Source organism: Manis javanica, chromosome 8 (assembly GCF_040802235.1).
Source record: "Manis javanica isolate MJ-LG chromosome 8, MJ_LKY, whole genome shotgun sequence".
NCBI classification, from domain to species: domain Eukaryota; kingdom Metazoa; phylum Chordata; class Mammalia; order Pholidota; family Manidae; genus Manis; species Manis javanica.
In genome coordinates, this window is record NC_133163.1 from 61,143,462 (window position 1) to 61,168,110 (window position 24,649).

The 24,649-nt window shown below is 33.0% G+C and overlaps 1 protein-coding gene across 20 annotated transcripts in view; it reads right to left on the bottom strand.

Moving 5' to 3' along the window:
- MIPOL1 (mirror-image polydactyly 1) overlaps positions 1-24,649 on the bottom strand; it is a 321,127-nt gene that overhangs the window by 180,228 nt on the left and 116,250 nt on the right. The window lies entirely within an intron of this gene.

Consider the following 24,649-nt stretch of genomic DNA (forward strand, 5'->3'; position numbering starts at 1 on the left):
CTTATACACGATACATGTGCATATGCATATATACACACATACCATACATATGTACCCATATTAGTATAGTAACATATATATTTATGTTACATACGCTCTTTGTATAAAATTAAAATCAGGTCTTCAGATGAAAATGCCAAAAATATCTATTTATCCTTTGTATAAACTGTAAACTCCAAAAAGGTAGAGCCCGATGTATAGGATTCATTGCTATAGTCAGTGAGGATGCTAAAAACAGGCAGTATTAAATATGTATTTATTGCTTTACTGTATTCCCTGCTTATAAATGACATTTACTCAATCATTCTACACTTCCTATCTTTATCCTGAAATTGGAGCAAGTCTACCCTGATACACTTTTCATTCAGCTTCCCATTTTCTCATTAACTGACAAGTTTCATGCCATCAGTTTCAAGCCCTTCCAAATTACCGTCTACTCTTGTTCCCAAAGCTCACTGCAAATCAAAATCACCAGGCAAACTTTAAAAAGGAACATGTGTATGTGTGTGTGCACATGTTTTCAGGTTGCATCTCAGAGCTAATATTCCAGAGAGCTACTTCTAAAATACATCTCTGATTGATCGCAATAACTCCTACTACCCTATCTTGATATTCCTCATTGGCTCTTCCACCACTTAGAGAATTAAAACCAAGTTTTGGAGAAGAGCAGTGGCATTTCATGAACCAGATCTGTATCATATTTTGTCATTGCTCTCCAATTGTACATTTGCTTTAGTTCAGACTCATGCTAAATTATCCATATACTTGCCATTCTCCCACACTTCCACCTATGATCCCAGGGCCAAAACCTAGGACCTGTTTCTCTAAAATTACCTAATGCATGTTTTTTGAGTAACTGATGTGAAATCTGTTTAAAGAAATCTTATTTTTTTATGTTAATTTCCTTCTAAAATTAAAGTACTATACCACTAAATAATATTTAGGCAGCCATATACTTATAAGCATAGATCATAAGAAAGTAAAATCTAAACAGATTATGTGAGAAAAAGAACCAATTTTTAAAATGCAGAAAAATACAAAATAGGGTCATTTGTGTTTCCAAAAATAAAAAAATTGTCAAAGTAAATAATGACTATTTAATGATATGCCTTTCAATTGACTCCCAATTGAAAAGCATTAAGTTTAAATCTCTAGAAGCTTGGGATATGGCAGCAATATGGTAATGCAAGAGGGGTCACAGTAAGGAAGAAAAAGTAGTAAGATACCAAGAATCCAAATAAGGAGAACCAGAGGAAAGAAGACTTGGAATTACAGAAATGATGCATCAAGGTAAATGAGGGACTTTTTTTTTTTTTACCATGCCTCATAAGCTAAACCATTGTTTTTAAGGGCATTATTTTAGGTGAAATTTGTGTAGAGTGAAATGCATAGATTTTGAGTGTACAATTGTTTGATTTTTGACAGATTTATAAATCTGGGTAACTACCACCGTGATCACAATATAGAATATTTCTATCATACCAAAAGGTCTTGGTGCTCTCTCTTCCAGCCAATCTGCACCGACGACCATAGATAACTATTGTTCTGACTTATAATACCATAGATTATTTCATCTGTTCTTTAACTTTATAAAAAAACAATGGAAACTTTGTCTGCAATCTTTTCACCTCTTTCAATCAATGTATGTATGAGATTGATCTATGGTTTTGTGCATGAGTTCATTCTTTTCATGCAAAATAGAATTCTATTGTATGAACAGCCCACAATTTGTCTACTTTCCTGTTAATGAAATGACATTTGAGTTGTTTTCAATATTTGGATATTATGAATGAAGTCCTATAAATATTTTTCTAAAGTCTTACAGGCTTACATGTTTTCATTTCCCCTGTGTAAACACCTGGAAATGGCACTGCCAGGTGACAGAGTAGATGTTGTTCTACTGTATAAGAAACTGTCAAGCAGTTTGCAAGACTTAGTTGTATCATTTAACACTCCCATTAGCAATGGATCTGAGTTTTGGTGCTGCACATCCTCACCAGTATTTGTTGCCATCAGTCCTTTTAATTTCAGATGCTACAGTGCATGTGATGTGGTAGCACATTCAAATCTGTGTTTCCCTGTTCACAAGTTATAATAATGTTTTCATGTATTCACTGGACATTTGTGAAGTTTCTCTTTCAGTCTTCTGCCCATTTTTTTCTTGGGTTATCTTTTTATTATCAATTTGTAGGAATTATTTAAATATATTTAATACAAGTCCTATGTCAGATACACGAGTTGCAAATATTCTCATCCCAGACTATGGCTTACCTTTTCATTTTCTTCTAGTTGCCTTTGATGAGTATTAGCTTTTAATGTTGTTAAAGTCAAATTTATCAATTTTTTTGTTATGGTTGGAGATATTTCTGTCCTTTCTGAAATCCTTGTCTACCTCAAGGTAATAAAGATAGTTTCCTGTGGTTTCTTAAAACATCTTAAAAATTTAAGGTCTCTCATTTAGGTTTATAGTCCACCTTGACTTTATTTTTGAGTATAGTATAATGGAAGTGTCAGGCTCCTTTTCATTCCATACTGATATTCAACTGTTCCACCACTATTTGCTGAAAATGTCTATCTTTTTCCAAGGAACTGACTTCATGCCTTGGACAAAAATCAAGAGTATCATAAACAAAAGAATAAAGTTAGATAAGTTTCTTAAGATATACATAAAAATTAACTTAAATAGCCCATGGACCTAAATGTAAGAGCTAAAACTAAATATATTAGGAAAAAAACAAGAGTAAATTTTAGTGACATTGGGTTAGGCATAATCTTTTTTTTTTTTTTTTGGTATCATTAATCTACAACTACATGAAGATAGGCATAATCTTTTAAACCTTCAAGTGACAAGAGAAAAAAAGATAAACTGGATTTCAAAATAAATGTTTGTGCTGCATAAGTTACCATCAAAAAAATGAAAGACTACCTAAAGAATGGGAAAAAACTAGCATCTACAATATGTAAAGAACTCTTACAACTCAGTAACGAAAGAATAACCATATAACTAAACAATGGGGAAAGAATCAGAACAGACATTTCTCTAAAGAACATATACAAATGGCCAATAAACACAAGAAAAGATAGACATCATTAAACGCTAGGGAAATGCAAATCAAACTCACAACGAGGAGAATTATGTCTGTGAGATGGTGGACTAAGAAGCTCCAGGCCCTACCTTTCCAATGGAAACAAAAAGTAAACAGCATGTGGACCAAAGATTTGTAGGAATTCTAAAAATCAGTCAAGGATAGGCAGGAACCAAATGAACCCCCAACCAAGAAAAAGACTCTCAAATTGGTAGGAAGTTCAGTGGAATTTTTACTTGCCCTCCTGTATAGTCTCCCTGGCACATCAAAGTGATGTCAGTTGGAAGGAGACAGCTCATGAATTCACGGTTCCTTCCTTGGATGGAACAAAAGAGAGGGACTTATTTCCAACATTCAGGTTTGTCTAGGGGCTACCCAGGGGATGAATATCTGTCTTGCCTGACTAGGAGTACTGATGGGAATGATGGTATAGTTTGGATATTAGGAGGTTGATTAAAGCAGTAGTAAAATGCAATGGTGAGTGAGACCTACAAGGGAAGCATAGAGCTGTGGGTATCCAGAGTCAAGAGATCATTAACAGAAGACTACAATAGATACCTAAGGCCCTGTAAAGCAGCAAGTATGAGGAAATTAAGACATTTAAATGCAGCCAAGCATACAGAAGATTTGGGAAAAAAACACATATACATACATGCCTAGGGAAGATGCATCTCTAGAAAAGCCCAAGATGACTTTGAGCTATCATACCACACTGATCAATAAATGTGTTCTTATGAACAAGCCAGCCCACAAAGATTGGGAGATGTGGATATTTTTTCAAATGCATAACTGTCAACAACAATAAAAACATTAGAAGGCATACAAAGAAACAGGGAAACATGGCTTATTTGAAGAAACAAAATAAATCCCCAGAAACCAACCCTACAGAAATACATCCTGTAACTTACTGGACAAAGACTTTTAAACAGCTATCTTAAGTATGCTCAGTAGGCTAAAAGAAAATATGGACAGAAAACCAAACAATATCAGGAAAACAATTATGAACAAAATGAAGATACCAACAAAGCAATAAAATTATTTTAAAAAAAAAAGAACCGAACAGAAATTCTGGACCCAAAAAACACAATATCTGAATTGAAAAATTCACTAGTGGGGTTTAACAGCAGACTCAAACAGGCAGAAGAAAGAATCAGTGAATATGAACAAAGGTAAATGAAATTATTGAGTCTGAGGAGCCAAAAGGAAAAATAATAGAGAAAAATGACTTAGAACCTAAGAACTTAAATCCATCAAGTGGACCAATATACACTTATGGGATTCAAGAAAGTGAAGAGAGAAAGGGGGCAGAGAATTTACTTGAAGAAATAATGGCAGAAAACTTTCCAAATTTGAGAAGACAAAGATAAAAAGAAAAGAAATGTAACAAACTCTGAGTAGGATAAATCTAGAGAACCACACCAAGATGCATTATAATTTAATCATTCAAAGTCAACACAGAAAGAATCTTGTAAACAGCAAGAGAGAAGCAATTCTTCTTGTACAAGGGATTCTCAGTATGTTTATAAGATTTCTCAGGAGGAAACTTGCAGGCCACAAAGCAATGGGATGATATATTTAAATTGCTGGAGAGAAAGAAAAGGAAAAGGGAAAGGAAAGAGAAAAAGAAAAATAGAGGAAAAAAGAAAAAAGAAAAAACCCCTGTCAAATGAGAATTTCCGTGTCTGGCAAAAATCACCTTAAAAAATGAGGACAAAATTAAGACCTTCTCAGATGAATAAAAACTGAGGGAGTTCATTAAGATTAAAATAGTCCCATGTTTTAATGCTAAAGGAAGTTCTTCAAGCTGAAATGAAAAGACAACAGGCAGTAACTCGAAGCCATTTGAAAATAAGTTCTCAAATAAAGGTAAATGTATGGATAAACTAAAAATCTGTTATTATTGTAAGCGTAACAATCTTACTTTTTATCCTTTTATAAGATTTAAAGACAAAGGCATAAAATAATTATAAAACCATGCTGAGTACACAATATTTAAAGATGTACTTTGTGACAACAGAAACAAAGGGAGGCAGAGTTGTAGTTTATTATGTGATTGAAGTTATCTGTTTAAAATAGATTTTTTATAACTTTTAGGGTATTTCATGTAATTCCCTTGATGACCATGAAAAAATATCTGCAATATATACACAAAAATAAATGAGAAGGGAATCAAAGCACATCACTATAAAGAAAATCAACTGAAAATGAAGGCAAGGGAGGAGAGGAGGAGTAAAGAAGCCACAAGACACACAGAAAACGATGAACAGAATGGCAATTGTAAGTTGCCTCCCTTATCAGTTAATACTTTAAATGTAACCTAACTAAATTCCTCAATCAAAAGACAGGTTGGCAGGATGGATCCAGAAAATTTGTCTAGAAAAGACTCACTTTTCTAGATCTAAGGACATGCACAGATTGAAAATGCAAGGATGGGAAAAATATTCCAGGCAAATAGGAGCCAAAAGAGAACAGGGGTATCTATATCAATTCTGGCAAAACAGTCTTTAAGAAACTATTTAAAAAGACAAAGGACATTACATAATGACAAAAGGGTTAGTTCACCAAGAAGATAAAACAATAATATATAAGTTTCACGCTTCTAATTTCAAAACTTACTACAAAACTACACACTTCAAGACCAGTGGAACAGAATGAGAAGCCCTGGAATAAACTCCTGCACCTATGCTCAAATAATTTTTTGCAAGGGTGCCAAGATTATTCAATGCAGAAAACAACAATCTTTTTAAGAAATGGTTCTGGGAAAACTGGATATCCGCAGGTAAAATAATTAAGGTGGATCCTTAGTTTATTACCATTACCATATACAAATATTAACTCAAAATGGATTAAAGACCTAAATAAATGAGAGAGCTAAAACTATACACAACTCTTAGAAGAACATATAAAGGAAGAGCTTTAGTACATTGGATTTGGCAATGATGTCCTAGATATGACACCAAAAACACAGGAAAAAAAACCCAAACAGATAAACTAGACTACATCAAACTTAAAAACTTTCATTCATCAAAGAACATAATCAACAGGCTGAAAAGGCATCCCATGGAATGAATGAAAATATTTGTAATTACATATCTAATAGGGAAAATATTAGAATATATAAAGAACTCCTGTACTCAAAAACAAACAAAAAAACTGATTAAAAAATGGGCAAGAAACTTGAACAGATATTTCCCCAAAGTTATACAGATGGCCAATAAAAAAATGAAAAGTTGTGTACCCTAACCATTACAGAAATATGAATCAAAACCACAATGAAATACTACCTCACATCCATTAGGATGGCTATTAAAAAACGAACAAACAAGAACAGAAAATAACAACTGTCAGTGAGGATGCAGAGACACCGAAAGCCTTGTGCAACACTGGCAGGAACGTAAAATGGCACAGCCACTATGGATAATAGTATGGCAGTTTCTCAAAAAAGTTAAAAATTGAATTAGCATGTGATTCAGCAATTCCACTTATGGGTGTGTACTCAAGAACTGAAAGAAGGACATCAAGATATATTTATATGCCCATGCTTAGAGCAGCATTATTCACTAAAGCCAAAAGATAGAGGCAACCCAAGTATCCACTAATGGAACACAATGTGGTACATACATACAATGCATTATTATTAGCCTGAAACAAAAGGAAATTCTGATACATTATACAACACTGAGGACATTATGCTAAGTGAAATAAGCCAGTCACAAAAAAGATAAAAATGGTAGCTCATCAAATCATTAGTTACCATATGACCCAGAAATTCCACTCTGCCATATACCTGAGAAAATACACCCCCACACAAAAATCTGTAAATGAATATTTATAGTAGCATTATTCATAATAAAAATAAAGTAGAAACAACTTATATGTCAACTAACTGATGAATGAAAAAGTGGTATATCATAAATTTGGCAATTTAAACATTAATTCAGAAATAAAAGTACTAACATATGCTACCACATGAACTTTGAATACATTACATAAAATGAAATAAGCTAGTCACAAAAGATTATATATTGTATGATTCTATTAAATAAATGTCCAGAAAATGCAAATCTATTGAGACTCACAGTAGATTAGTGGTTGCCTAGGGATGAAAGAGGGTTATTGTGGGGTGAATGAACAGAGCTACTAATAAGAGGTACAGGGTTTCTTTCTGGGTTGATAAAAATATTGGAATATTCTAGAACTCTGTGCATGCAATAAATAATACTGAATTGTGTGAATAGCATGTGAATCTCATTAAAGCTGCTAAAAAGATAAAAATATTAATAGCAATACTCTAGTAATAATCTTTGCCTTTAAACCTGTTTATATTAATATAATCACAGTACCTTTGTGACACGGCTTGCCATCCCTTTACTTTTAATATGTTTTATCACTTTGGTTAAAATATAAGAACCAACCAACAGTTGGTTAACTCTGTCCTTATCATATATTTTACATTATGTTTTGAACAATCTGTCTTACATCTAAGTAAGAGAACATAAAAAGATAGCTTTTATATTTACCAAACTATTTCCCACTTTTGAGGGCTCTTCATGCATTCCTGTAGATTAAACTATTTGGTGTCATTTCCTTGAGTTTGAAGAACTCACTGCAGCACTGTATTAATGTGCCTTACATCTACTGCTGTTGAATTCTCTCAGCTTTCACTTATCCTAAAAATTTTACTTCATCTTAATTTCGAAGGATTGTATATACACAATTCTGGTTAATAGTTTTTTCATTCTACTCTTAAACATTTGGCCTTTTCTTTCCTCACTTCCATTGTTTCTGATGAGAAATCAACCAACATGTGCGGGAATGTTCCATGTATATAACAGTCCCTATCCCTTGGCTTCTTTCAAGATTTTCTCTTTATATTTGGTTTTCATTAGTTTGACTGATTAGCCTGCCTGGGATTTTCTTTGTATTTATTCTTCCTGGTGTTTACTGAGCTTCTTGATCTGTAAGCTTGTTTTTACCAAATCTGAAAAACTTTCAGGCATTCTTTTTAAAAAATATTTATTCTGCCCTATTTTTTCTCTTCTTCTTCAGACTCCAGTTGAGCACTTATTATTAGACTTGATATTGTCCCACATTTCTTTGAAGTTGTGTCCTTTTATGATTTTTTTCTTCAGATTGGATAATTTCTACTGTCTTCAAATTTACTGATCTTTTGTTTTATAGTCTCTCAACTGCTGTTGTTTGTCCACTGAATTTTTCACTTCAGATGTTGCAATTTTAGTTTTACAATTAGGTTCTTTCTAGAGTTTTAGATTCATTGCTCATGCTCCCCGGTCAGATCATTCATTTATTTAAATCTTTGACGTAACTCAGAATGACTTTACCTTTCTTTTTCTTTTTATAGCCACTTCTAACATTTTGAGATATGTCAAGATTTGCTTCTATTGACTACATTCTTTCTGGATTGTGGATCATATTTTCTGCTTCTAGTATTTTAATTGTATGCTAGACATTGGGAATGGTCTATTAGAAGATGCCTAGATTGTGCTGTCTTTCTTTAAAAAGTGTAGACTTTTCCTCCAGCAAACAGGTACTGCTGGATTCCTACTAGGGCCAAAGGAAATTTTATAATTCTTTTGAGCAGATTTGAATTATTCCAGTTTGAACTTAATCCTAACGTTTGACCCTCAATTTAGAGCTGCTCTGAAACAGGAGCCACATCTGGCAATTAAAATTTAACTGTATATTAATAAAAAAAAAAAAAAGAAGAATCCACTGAATGCCCAAGGTGCTCGGCAAGGTCTCTCTACTCTGGGTACCACAATCCAACTTCCCCATTTGACTCTCAGCATTGTAACTGCTTCTAAATCACTTGAATGAAAAACTTGTGCATTAAAGCATAACTCTTGGACATGGACTGAAGGTGAATTACCACACAAATTTCTGGCCCTCCACCACCCCACCCTCAAACATATGTGCAGTTTCCTCTCATTAATATCATTTCCTGCAAATTTAATCTGCTTTTCAATACCTAGACCTAATTTTCTTCTTTAGTGCAGCAAGACCACTGTTCTGCTTCAGACCTACCTTCCTGAGTCAGCAAGTGACCCCAGGCATTATATTTTTCAATTTTATAATTGTTTTTTGAGGGAAGGCAAGACTGGTAATGATTCTGCCAAGGAAAGAAGCTGCTATTTTCTTTCAAGGGACCAAAAACAATTTTTCCCTATTAAGGAAAAGGTTCCTGTAGTACAGAAACTGACTGAAATAAGTTTTCATTTGTTTTAAACTGACTTAACACCCACTGAAAACTTTTTTGCCTTCAATTTCCTATAACTTTCGATGTATATTTCCCAAATACCTGTGAAGTTGGTGATTTTCTAGAATAGTTAATAGGAAATGAAATTACCTACATAAATTTCTGAACACTTTCTTAGCAGTGAAAATTTCCCCCATAGTTTGTAAAAATATGTAAATGATAATAATGAGTTATTAGTAAATTAAAAGTTAATAATGGTCTTTATTTAGGCATCTGATAACTACAGACTGCTAACTTTAAAAAATATGGTGAGTGAATCGAAGTGGAGTTATGAAATCACCATTTCTGGATTTTAATTAGGATACATTTATAAATCATTCTTAATATTTGAACTGGTAATAATAAAAGGAAGTAAAAGAGATTTAAAAATTCAATAGATCCCAGGTGTCTGCCCTATTTTAGCCCTTTAAGTGAAAGTGACACTTCCCAGAATACAAAAGCTAGCCAAAACTAACTTGTCAGTTCTCTATTCAACACACACCCTCTAAGCTCTCTTTCATAGAATTCTAATTCTCTGAGTGTATATTATGGCACCTTGTTAAAGAAGGGAAGGGTAGGATGATAAATCCAAGGAAGTAATCTTAACAGGTTGACAAAAAATGAAGGACAACCCAAAATAAAAGTTATGTAGTCCTTGATTTCAGTATTATTTGCTGTTCTGGGAAAGGCACCCCTTCCACCATGTCCAAAGGTTCTCAGAATCTCAGTCTTCTGGGACAGACCTCAGGTTTAATGAGAAGAAAAGGGCAATCTAAACACCAAGATTATTATACTCCAATGTAATTTATGACTTGTTAATTATATTAATAATTTAGTAATAATATGGGTTTACAATTATATTTAATACATTAAAATTGAGTCAGAAACTTGTTTGTATAGGATTTAAGAACACTTGGTTGGTAGCTTCAAGATGTTGAGGACGGTTACCCAAAATCTTAAATAGATCTGAGATTATAGTTCTAGCAGTTTAAAGTTAAAATTCATTAACAACACTTCCTTTTCAATTTCCATAGTAAAAATTCCAGAACTGTTCTGACATTTTTCACATGAATTATACCAGAAATGTAATACATTTCTGTAGCTTAATATGGATAACCAGAAAGTAACTAAAATATGTAGTAATATTTTGTAACTAAAATAATTAAAATAAAGATAATATAGAACTATCACATAAAAGAATATGATCTAGCTTATTCATTTTCTATAATCTCTTCAGTGCTGTAAAGGCATTAATTTCTAAGATGATGACTTTACTCCTCTGGCTAATGCCACACTAGGATGTAGTATTTTGATCCTTTTTGTACGGTTATAACCTTGTAATGCTGAGACCTGTAGTTAGCTAAATGGTCAGGAAAACAAAATTCAGTAAATAATACCATTGTAATGAGTTTGTTCTTAAGTAAACTTCAATGGATTTTCTGAAAATCCATAAACAAACAATATATAACCTAAATGTTAAGTTGGCAGTTATTGAACAAAAGGACAGAGATGCTTCTTATTCAATTGTGAAACACAAAGCAGAGTTCAGGAAATAGTATTAGTACTCAATGGATGATAGCCACAATTTAATAGTTTAGTAAGCTCTTTTTCAGTTATTGGATTCCTGAAATCACAGATGCCTTCTGCTGGTTTGCAAACTTTGTTTGTCTGCTATTATAAATGTTGTAATCTCAATAGAGCTGTCAATTACTTAAGTGTGCATTCTTGATTTTCTTGTTGCATGATGTGTATTGTCTAAACATCGTTAAATCCTAACAGAAGCCACTCCAACTTCTAAGATTACAGCAGAAAAACTAAAACATTGTACAACCAATCAAAGTATCAACAAGTAGAATATGATATGAAAGTTGAATATTACATAAAAATATTCCAAGGGATATGACTATAATAATCTTTGAATACGTAAATATAGTAACTAGTGTTCTCCATAGGAAACCAGTAAATACTGGTGGACTGACTTATTGGCTATTGTAACCAAAGCTTTGGAAACTTCGGACATTTCTCAAGACACTTCCTAGTCTTCCAATGAAGTTAATCATTTACACACGTTTTAAAGAAAGTTTTAAATGTTGTTGAAGTTGCTTTACTGATGCGTATATGTAAGGCCAAGAACATTATCCAAACCATTTAGCAGCGGTTAACTTAAGAGCAATCTCAGTGAAAAACAGTCTACACTATATCCAACTCCCTAAACTCAACTAAAACACTGATTTTCTTCTGGCATAGATCTTTCTCTTACCTACCCTCCTTGTACTTTTGGAAGTACTTTTTCACTGCCAAGATACTTCCATACATTCTTAAGCTAAATCACTTTATTTTCCTTAGCTCAATAAAAAAAACCACTTCACTTCCAGGGACATTTCTCTCCAAGTTCTCCCTGGTAGACTGTATTCCTTTCAGATACGGTTACTTCAGAAGCAGGAGGACAAAAGGACTTGAAATTGTCCTGGCTCCCAACTGTCATTTCTAGCTCACTAATCCTACATTAAACAACCCTTTCACTTCTGAAGTTTCTGTTACCCATTTAGCATGCATGGTACTGGTGTTAGTACTGGCCCCAAACTGATAATGCCATGAAGCTACAACCAAAATTCAGAAGAACCAATTAAACATTTTATAGGAATTTCACAGAGCAGTGTTATGGCTGTTGAACCTAATAACAACAACAAAAAAACATATGCTTGAATTTTGCTTGTCTATATATTTTCATTTTATTTTTTCATAATTCATTTTTATTATGTTATAAAAGTAGTGGTCCATACTTACTGGAAAAATATTTTTAAAAAAACTGGTCCTTCACTACAGATGGTCTGAGAAGCACTGATTTGGGTGATGTGCTTCTTTCTCATCTATGCCACTGTGGTATGACAATTAAGATTACTGAAAATTTCTTCTCAATATTCTAGACAAAAAAAGAGTTACCCATACAACACTACAGCTTCACAACTTGACTCATCTATTAAAAAACACAGTAACTCCACAACTGTATCTTATTCTTAGTTCTCTTTAATCCTTAACTCTGAAACTCTACTTTTGGATTACAACCTTCGATTCTACCTTTTTACTAAAACTCCTCTCCAGTGTTTTCACTGGAATACAACAGTTCCTCGGGATGTGGATTTACGTTTCCTGAATGCAATGAGTATGCAAAAACAGTAACCCATGGGCTTACAGAGTGCCTTATGTACCACCAAGGTATCCCACACAGCACTGTTCCCATCACAGCAAATGAGGTCTGGCAAAGGGCCCATGCTCATTTGGAATTCCCTGATCTTACTTTGTTCCCTATCATCTTGATGTAGCTGGCTTGATAAAACGGTGAAATGGATTTTTGAATATTTGGTTATACTGCCAATTATGTGGCAATTACCTGTGAGGTTAGGGCAAGGACCTGTATGACAGTGCATATGCTTTAAATCAGAGTTTGCTATATTATATCTTTTCATCCATAGCCAGTATTCATGAGTCCATGAATCAAGTGGTGGAAATGGGAGTGGCTTCATTATTATCTTCAGTGATCTACCAGTTTTGCTTCCCATCTCTGCAAACGAAGATTCTGCTAATTCAGAGGCCTTAGTTCCAGAGAGAACAAACTTCTACTTAGAGGTATAACAAATATTCCATTAAGCTGGAAGTTGATACTGCCACCTGGCTTTGGACTCTTTATGCCTTGGAATCAGTATGTAAGGAAAGAAGTTACTGTAGTAGCTGGGCTAAGTGATCCTTGACTACCAAGAGGAAACTGGGTCACTACTATACAATGGGGGTAAGGATGAATACATCTGGAATACAGGAGACCCCCTGGGACATTTCTTATATTCATCTTATATATTACATTCATCTATATATGGTGAATACATCTTTAAAAAATGAGGGTGAAATAAAGCTAAGCATTCAGATACATGAGAACTGAACAGCAGGTGTGTATTACAAAAGAGAAACAAAATCACTAATATGAAAGGACACATACATTCCTATGTTTATTGCAGCATTATCTACAATAGCCAGTATATGGAAGCAACCTGTCTACTGATAAATGAATGGATAAAGAAGATGTGATATATAAATACAATGAAATACTACTCAACCTTAAAAGAATGAACACTTGCCATATGCAACAATATCAATGGACATGAGAGTAATATGCTAAGTGAAATAAGTCAGAGAAAGACAACATATGATTTCACTTATAGGCAGAATCTAAAAAACAAAACAAACAGAAACGACTCATTAAAACAGAGAAGATTCATTGGTTTGCCATATGGGGAGGGTAGAGAGGGATGAGTGAAATGTGTGAAGGGGATAAAGTGGTACAAACATCCCTTATTATATTATATTACATAATATAATTATTATAAAATAAATTAATCATAGGGATGAGTACAACATAGGGAATATACACAATAATAGTGTAATTTCTTTGCATGTTGACAGATGGTAACTACACTTACCATGGTGAGAATTTTGTAACGTGTATACTTGCTAAATCACTATGTTGTATATCTGCAACCAATATAATATCATTTGTAACTATATTTCAATAAAGAAAACGAAAAATGAGAGGAAAAAAGGAAAGAAAAGGGAGAAAGAAAATGCAAAAAGATGTTACTGAAGTTAAGGAAAACAGCACAAAATGAATATTTAACATGAAAAAAATAAAGAGTACCAAAAATGATAAATATATGGATAAAAATAGAAGAGTATGTTTTACTTATAATTTATTTGAAAACCAATTTATTATTTGAATCAAAATTAAAATATAGGCCAATGTATCAAAAGGATGAAGGGAAATAGAATTTTACTGTTAAGACTCTTATAATTTAACCATGTCGTTTATTCAGAAATACTAAGAAGAATGTGAGAAGTACCACAGATTGAAAAACTAAAACTTAAGATGTCAATTCCCCTCCATTCCAATGAGATAACTGGATTCAACACAATCAATCATAATCCCTCCAGGTTTTTTATGGAAAGTGAATACCTGGTTTTAGTATTTATAGGATAATCCAAAGAGCCTATAATAAATAAACTTTAAGAGAGCAAAGTTTGAAGACTTGCAACGCCTTACATCAAAATTAGAGCAATCAATGCAGTGTGGCATTGGCGTAGGGATAAAGGATAGACAAATAGATCACTGGACTAGAACAGCATGTCCATAAACAGACACATACTTATATGGCTAATTAAAAAAATGGCATCAAAGCAATTCAATGGGGGAAAAGAACAGCTTTTCAGCAAATACTGCTGGAACAAGTGAGTATTAACCTGTTAACAAAATGAATCACACTTCCTTACTTTACAGACAATAAAGTAAATCACAGATTAAAGGGAAAAAAAACTTCAAATAAAGACTGTAAAATAAAACACAAGAAACTACCTTTGCAATCTTGGGGTGAGAAAAAACTTCTCAATAAAAGCAAATGAAAAAATTAAAATATCGGACTTAATCAAAATGTAAACTTTCAGCCTTCAAAATATAGAATTAAGAAAATGAACAAGCAGAAAACAGACTGGGAGAAAATATTTTTAATACATATAATCTGACAATAGACTTTATGTAAAATATATAAACAGTTCCCACAAATCAATAATAAATAATAAATCACCCAGTGAAAACACAGGTAAAAGGTTTGAACAGATGTGCAAAAAAGATGTATGAATTATCAAGAAGCAAATGAAAAAGTGTTCAACATCATTAGCCAAGTTAAATCACTATGATAACCACAATACACACTTATGAAAACATCAACAATTAAAAATACTGACAACAATTGTTGGTAAGTATATGGCAATCAGAACTTCCATATACTGTTGCTCAGACTATAAAATGATACAGCAACTTTGGTAAGCAAATTGCTAATTTCTTTTAAAAACAAATACTTATCAACCTTATAACCCAGTAATTCTCCTCTTAGTAATGGAAACCAAGAGAATGAAAACATATTCCACAAAAAAGACTTGTACAAGGATTTTTAGTAGTCTCAATCATAAATTTTTAAAAAAATGGACAAATTCAAATGTCTGTCAATAGGAGGATGAATAAGAAATATGTATTACACAATGAATATAACTTACCAACAAAAGGAACAAACTACTGATACAAAGAACAACATGGGTGAATATCATAAATATTTTGCTGTCACTGTATGATTCAAACTGTATGAAGTTCTAGAACATGCAGAATAAATCTGTGGTTAAAAACATCAGAAAACTTACTTGGGTAAAGCAGGGATGATTGGCAGGGAGGGGAAATAAATCAGAGGACTTCTTAGTTATGGAAATGTTCTATATCTATATACAGGGATATAGTCACATGGCTGTAGGTATTTGTCAAAAATCATCAAATTGCCAATTTAATATTTATGTATTTTATTCCTGTGCATATATTTTATCTGAAATCAAAATTGTGAACAAAGAGTAAAAGCTTTCAATTTTCAATGATTACTAAACCAAAACAACACACTTATGTAAAATCTATAATACACTTTTGATTTATAGATATATTTATTGAAAGTTTGCAGATAAATTAAGAAGTGTATTTTATTATATTTTAACCTATTTATAAGATTTTACAATTTTTTACGGCAACAGGATAAATAATAGGGACTATACTACTAAAACAGGCTACTGGAAACAATTAAAACCACTTTCCTCTGAATCTTTCCAGTGTCGACATTAAATATTTAAATTAATTCTAGGAAGTGGTTTGTGAATCTGATCTTTTGTGATCTCAGAGCTTAGTATTATGACAGATGAGTCAAGTAGCAATTAATCAAACAAACCTGTATGCAAATGCACAAGCACAGCCACAGAGTCATTTTTGAAAGAATAAAGGCCTTGATTACACTACACTGAAAATGCAAGTTTTATTTTAAAATGTAAAAAAACAAACAAATAAATAAAGTGTCCTGACAGTGGACTAAAAACAAGTACTTTGCTTTAAATGATACATTTAGATCTTTATATTCTTCCTGCAGTATCTGTGCAAACCCAACAGATAATTTTACTATTTGGGTGCATGTGGTTTTGTTTTTTAGCATAAATATAATTCCGTAAAATGACGACTACAAAAATTCCTTATGAAATCAGATGCACTGAAGAAACAAAACCATAACAACTTGAATTTTTGTGCTCAAATTAGTTTATGTGCTCAAATCATTTTCTAAGAGTGCTTTTATGAAATTTTAGTTCCCTTTAAAAAAGTCCCATCGTTAGAATAAAGATGTTTTTACGCCAAGTTTACAATGTAGGTGCCCTAACACCTAGAGACTTCTAATAATTATTAAATGTGCTCATAATGAGTTCATGGCTTAAATTCATATTTTGCAATCTTGCTACTAGAAGAAAACTGCCGTTACTGGGAATTCAGGTTGGGTGTTCTATTACATTAATAACATTGAAAAAAATGGCGTTATGTACTTAACATAGTCATTGTGTTTTTTAAAGCGTTAGTTACAATGCTGCTGAAGATTAATTTTGGGGGAAATAATTTCAGTTTTTGATATCTTAAGTGGCAAAACCATGGTGGAGCTTTTGGACTGATGCTGAAATGCTTAATCATCATTGAAACCAAATAACCTGTAGGAAGTGGTACAGAAAAAGAATAACAGAAATCCTAGACCTAATTGAAAAAAATGAAGAAAATCTTAAAAAAGAAATCAGTTCTTAAGAGCAAGATACAAGGTTAGAAAAAGACTCATTACTTACCTGCAGAAGAGAACACACAAATAAATGTGACCATCTTAGATATACTGTGATCTAAAACATACGACTTCCTATAAAAAATAGAACTAGTTAACGATGTAAAAATATCAGATCAATGACATGGATTAACTAGAAAGAACACAAAAGAACTTTCTGGAGTGACAGTAATAATCTATATCTTGACAGTGGTGGTAGTTACACAGCTATCTGCAGTTGTGAAAACAGAAAATGAGCATTGAATGTTTGTACATTTTGGTGTATGCAGTTGTGAAAACAGAAAATGAGCATTGAATGTTTGTACATTTTGGAGTATGCAAGTTTTAAATCAAGAGAAAAATGAAAAATTTTGAACTCTAGCTAATGACATGCTATGCTGAAGATTTAAGAGGCCAGTGTACTGATGCCTCCATCTACTTGAAATGAACTAACTAAGTGAGGTGAATTGTTGATAGAGAGAAGGAAATATAAAAGCGGAGATGATATAATAAATCAAGTTTAGGAAAATACTAACAATAGATTCCAGGTGGTGGGTAAATGGATGTTTACTGTAAAGTTCTTGTAACTTTGCCAAATGTTGGAAAATTTCATAATAAAATGTTAGAGAAAAAAGGTTGAAAGCAAGGATGAAAAAGTATGTGACATTCAGATACATAAGTAGACTTTAAGAAGCATTATAAAAGAGATAAAAAATGGCATTTCATAGTAATAAAACCATATATTGAACAGGAAGATAGAGCAGTCCTAAGGAATTAGTACCTAGTAACATGGCTTCAAAACAAATAAGACAAAGTTGACAAAATTAAAAGGAAAAAAAATTAATCATAATCATTTGATACTTTAAACACCTGTTTCAGAAACTGATAAAACAACAACTATAAATCTATGATACATAAAATTGAAAAACATAACTAACCTTCCTCGCCTAAATGACATACAGAAAACAACACTGCCTTTGACAACTGCAAAATACACCATATTCTAAAGAGCACATAGCTGACAAATAATGCCTGTCTTGGGTCATAAGGAAAGTATCAATAAATACCTACGGATAGAAATCATGTAGTTTATGTCCACTCACTGCCATATAATTAAGTTCCAATTCAAAACACAAAGATGACCTCAAATTTTCTAATGTTAAGATATTAAGCAACACATTTCTAAACAACTCATGGGTGAAAGAAGAAAACACAACATGAAACTAAAAACTATTTTCAGGTATGTAATGATGCAATACAAAACTGAAAACTTGTGTAATGCAACTAAAGCAGTGTGTAAAGAAAATTAATAGTTTTTATGAAAAAAAATCAATGGTTTGTAAGATTCCATATTGCTAAGATGGATCTTTCTTTAATTGATCTTTAGAGTCCATGCAATTCACATCAAAATACTAGTTCTTTTTAATGGAAAAATAAAAGCTGAGTAAAGGACCTATAATAACTAAGGAAATACTAACAACAACAAAGCTGGACCCTTACATATCACAAATTAAGACTTACTATAAGGCTATAGGAATTAAGACATAAGGAATATAGGAATAAAGTATTAGTGCAGGGATAGAAAATTATACCAACAGAACAGAACAGAGTCCAGAAACAAACCCACACATCTACTGCCACTTGATTTACTACAATTCACTGGGGGCAGGAGGAAAGTTGATGATCTTCTTAATACATGATGCTAGGTCCAATCAATGAGGTATCCATATGAAGAAAATAATGTACCTTTACCATATAAAATTAATTTGAAACAGATCAAGACCTAAATGTGGAGCTAAAATAACCAAGTTTCCAGAAGAAAGCATTAAAGAATGTGTTCATTACTGTGGGACTAGCAAGGGTTTCTTAAACACAAAACGCATTAGCCATAAGGGGAAAAAATGGTAAATTCAACTTCATTCAGGGCTTTTGCTATCAAAAGACATTATTAAGAGAATAAAAATACAACTCACAGACTATATATTTGTACCCAAATTATATAAATCAATGAGAAAAAAGATAACCAATTTAATATACACAAAAGCCTTGAACAGACACTTCTCAAAGGATATCAAAATGGCCAACGAATATGTTAAAAAGTGCTCAACATCATTAGTCATTAGGGAAATACAAATTAAAGTCTCAATGAAATAAGATCATATATCCATTAAGATGACAGAAATTAAAATGAATAGAGATACCAAGGGTTGACCCTCACAAATTGAGCAGTTCTCTTTACACTGCTCATGTAAATTGGCTTAATAATTTTGGAAAAAATGTTTGGAATTAACTACTAAAGCTAAACCTATGATAGCTATTCTTTTCCTGTGTGTAGTCCTGTATATGTAGCAAAAAGAATGAATGCTTATATCTACCAAAAGACTTGTAAAAGGACATGTACAGAACAAAAGACCGATTCACAATAGGTCTAAAATAGAAAATCTGTATTTCTATTACCTGCTGAATATATAGATAAAATCATGGTATTGCATACAATGGAACATAACACCACAGTGAAAAGGGCAAACTACTGATAATCACAACAATATAGATCAGCATGCATGCACAAATAACACTGGATGAAGGAAGTCAGACAAAAGAATACACAGCATGATTCTTTTTATTTGAAGTTTACAAACATGCAAAATGGCTTATGGTGTTAAAAGAATAGTGATTTCTCTTGGTAAGGAATTCTGAATGGGAAGAGACATGAAGAAGCCTTCTGGAGTGCTTACAAATTTTCTTCAAAAAAATATTTTATATAAATATGTATAAGATACGTAAGTATTCAAGAAGGCATTTTGAAAGTATATACTTATTTTAAAATGTTTATATTCTTTAATTTAGCATTTCTCCTTCTAGGACTTTCCCTAAGGAACTAACATGGATATTCATAAAAATTTAGCTATGAAAATGTTCATACTATCAAAATAATAGAAAAATAAACACCTTCCCAAATGGTAGATGAATTCAATAAATCTTAATGTATCCACATTATAAAATTATTAAGAATATCTGACAAAATATAAAATCATAGTGAAAAATCAGGTTACCAAGTAGGAAGCAAGACCTAATAGGCATTGAAAAAAAGACAAAGATCTGTATATGGTTTTTCTAAGAAATGAGTTGTGGAGTAAATTTTTCCTTCTTGCTTATCTGTACTTTCTAAAGTTATCTATAGTTTGAAAAAGTTGTACAAAATTTTTTAATAAGGAAAACTTATTAGAATAAAAATCAACAATAAATTTTAGCAAGATGGACAGGGGAAAAAAAGCATGCACAGGCAAATAATTGTATGATAGACAGGAAAGCAAATTAAATTGACAGGGGAAAATATTAATGAAAGTTTTACAGTTACTACAATGAAGCATATTAAGCATCTTTCCTACTTTTCTTGAAAAATGAAACTCTGTTACAATGATTTATTTTTTCAAGTATGAGTTTCTGTGAAACTTCTAGTAACAAAACATTATTTTTTATCTATTATATGCTGGATACTATGAATTATCAAGGATGCAAAGTAAAGGCAACACTAACAGAGTTTCAGAAACATGACTGTTTTTCTTCTTCTAAAGTGAAAGGTTAACTTTGAGGTTTATATTGTGGCCAAGATTTTGGGTTTGCTCAAGAATATTTGCTAGTTTGTTATATTCCCTAATCTTAATCTTCTTTTTCATAGAGACTTTTGGTCACATGGAGTATTAAGTGAGGAATTCATAACCAGGTCAGAAATGTTCTAACATGAACTTCTGGATATTAAAATATGTTGTCTATAAATGTTTATCTACTCAGACCTTAATTTCCATACTTGGTGTAAGAGAGAAAATTCGAATTTCTAAATTTTTTGTTTTCTTTTCAGATGTTTCATCTCTCTTAACACTTCTGGATCTGTCTTGCTGACTGTGTGATAAGATATCCACCATTTAGTTTTTACCTCCATAAATCCATAAAAAAGTTACACAGAAAAATATGTGGAATACATTGACCCTACTAACAAATGAATGTAGGAAATACTTTCAAGATCTTTATGTCAAGTGTCTTTCTCTTGACTACAACTCTCTACAACACTCCAAGATAAATGGAGAACTCCGATATACGGACATACCAGATTTTTACTGTCAAGGATCTGGCCTTCTGTGGCACCTCACTCCTCTTGGCTCCTTCTGCATCATTCATCACCCCTCTTCCTCTTATGCATGGCAGAGCCCATGGCCCATCACTGTAATGACTCCCCAGCCCCTTACCCACTAAACCCCAACTGTAGTTAAAATCAAAAGTCTACGACACCAAACTACACTCGAGATCCGAATGTTGCTAGAAGAAACCGTGCATCTTTCCTGACAGGTTTCACTCATTCAACTATCATTTAAATTCATTAACCTAATTCTCAAATGGACACTCTGCTCTGTTTGGCAATCCTGTCTTTCTTCAGTTATGTTCACTTACATACAAACCAAAAGAACTATTTAAACTACCTCCTCTTCATAAATCTTCAGCACCATCCACTGACCCATCACACTGAGAATCTAAATTAACCAAACATTTCCATTGAGAAAAGGATGGACACCCTACCCTTAAATTCATCAACTTGCCAGCATATGTACTATCCATTCAAGTTCTTTATATTCCCATTACAATGAAAAGTAATTTCCCTGTTCCTAGCAAAATACGATTCTTCCACTTCCATTCTAAATCCTCTCTCTCTCACAATCTATTTATCTACTCCAGGACTTTCCTACTGCAATTATCTTTTCTCTTTCCTAAAATCACCTTTCCTTCTTTTCTGGTTCATTTCCATCAACCTACCAACCACATGCCCTAAGATCTCCCATTAAAAAAGAAAAAACCCTCCATGACAGCATGAACCCCCTCTTCATCTAATGTCAGTTTCTCTATTTCCATTATAGGAGGGGGAAAGTTGCATTCATTCACTGTCTTCACTTCTTCGCTTTCCATTCTCTCCTCGAACCACTCCAGTGTGGCCTCTGTCCTAGACAAAACTCTTGTCAAAGCCATCAACATCTTTCACTTGATCAAATCTAAAAGTAATTATTCCACTTTCACCTTGCTTGGCCTCTGAACACCATTCAATGACATTGATCACTCTCATTTGTTGCGAGCACTTTCTTTTCTTGCCTTTCCTGACACCACGACACTCTCTTGAGTTTCTTCCTACCTCATTCACCATCCTTTCAGTCTCTTCCATGGGCCCCTCCTACTTTGCCCAGCTACTAAGCATTGGCATAGCATAGAACTTGGTCCTCAGCTTTCTTCTTTCTCAATGATCTTTCCTTAGTTTATCTAATCCCATAGCTTTGTCTATACACTGAAAGCTGCAATAGCCAAGTGCTTGCTCAATATCTCCACCTGAATTTTTAAGAATCATCTCAAATACACCACATCCAAAAGAGAATGTGATTTCCCTCCCCAAATATGTTGATCATCCTCCAAAAACTTGCCCATCAAAATAAATGGAGCAAATACCTATACAACGTTCAAGTCCAAAATATAGGGATCAGCCTTAATTTTTCCTGCTCCCTTATGTTTAAACTCAATCTATCTTAAAAGCCTATTCACTGTACCTGTCCACTTCTCTGAATCTATACTTTCTCCTCTAAGCCACCATCAGTTTCATCTTTTGCTTGGACTATTATAATAGCCTTAAAAAAATCTTCTGCATTTAGATATAATTTCTACTTACCATGACCTATAAGACTTTAGAGATTTGTCTGCTGCCTATCTCTCCTACCTCATCACTTGCCATATCTTTCTTGCTCACTGTACTTCAATCACATTTAAGTTTGGTACTTTTTTATCAATGATTTAAACATACTAAGCTCGTTCCCTCTTTCAGGACATTGTGGTCTATTCTTTTCAGATGGAAAGCTCTTTCCATGGTTCTCTGCATGGCTCGATGCTCCCCCTCTTCCAAATCTTAATTCAACTATGCTGACAAACATCACCCTATTTAGGTGACAACCCGTTCCAGTTGCAGTCATTCTGATTACTTTTTCATTTTCACCACATCACTATCTAAAAATATTTTATTCATTTTGTTTTTTCACTATCTATATTTCCATACTGAAATGTAAGTTCCATAAGAGTAAGAACCTTCTATATTTGGATCACTTCTGAGTTCCCAATGCACATAATAGGTACTCAACAAAATGTGGATGAATAAGTAATATTTCACTAACTTCTTTTAGTTCAGTGTATCTTGAAATAGATCTACAACAGCAAGCTTATCAGTTGATTAACTTGACAAACATATATTAAGTGCCTACACTGTCCTAAGAACTGTGATAGGCACAGATAAAGAAAAACGGTTCCTACCTTCATGCTAGTAGAGAAGACAGGCATAAAATCAATTAACTTCAGTTCAGTGTGACAAGGACTATAACAGGATGCAAAGTAAAATGTGGGCATAATGAAGATATTTATCAGTATTGCTTCATGTGAGAGACCTTTATGGAAGAGATGACATTTAAATTAGCTTCGAAGTAGTAGGCAGACTCTACTGTGAAGTAGTAACAAGTGAAGAGGAAGATGTGCCAGGGAGGGAGAAAACATGCCTAAAGGAAGGAAGAATCATAAAGCAATAGACCAGAAGTACTTTCTGTACATTGCTCAGCTGTCCTCCTAGAATTTTCATTATATTACTGGACAGGACTCCTGTCTTCCTGTTATTTAGTTTATTTTTCATTGTGTTGGATCTAGAGCTTATTGATTGGTATAGCTTACAGGCTTTAAAGAAGGAAACCGACTAGTGAAATGCTTAGGTCAATTTTTTAAATTACCCTGGTGGTTTCCTCTTGGTCCTTCCATGTTTTTTGTATTTGCCAACTCTGGACAGAAGGATCTCAGGATCTACAGTTTTCATTATAGCATTTGACAAAAATGAAGTAACTAAATTATCAGAAAAAAAAGGGGGGTTAGTAATATTTTGTTTAAAGGAGGCACATACATGTTTTAGAAATACCTTCAACAAAAGGGTACAAATTAAACAAATTAAACAAATTAAAGGGTACAAATTAAAAGGGTTGATACTGAATTTAGATATATGTAATGACTCATTTCCAAAAATTGTGGTGACTTAAGATTCTACGCCTGGTGTTCAGATTAATAGAAATTTCTGATCACTAATTCAGCATTTATAGACAAATAAAGGTAAACTAACACTTAGAAGACAATAAAGTAAAAGAAAAATCTAGGGAAAAGTTGAAGGATGCTGAGATGTTTAACCTAGGAGATAGAAAATAGTCCTTGATTCTGCTTTTGCCTTCCTGTGCTCTGATTCTGAGTTTTTACATCACAAGCTCCTTTTCACATAGGCTGTGAACTAATCATGCTCAAGTCTGGTAACATAAAGTCCCATTCTTATCAGTAGGTGGGAATGAAGCTCAGGAGCCATATGCATATTATCCATTATGCCTGGAGTAGTTTCCAAAAACCCATGTACATACAGGACTTAGCACTTTTCTTCTTTCATCCCTGTTTTATTCCAAGTATTTATGACAAGATCTTTGCTTGGATGTTTTGAATAAATTTCATTTTATCAATCCCCCTAGCCCATTTGGTTATAACATCCATATCCCAGCCCCCATTTC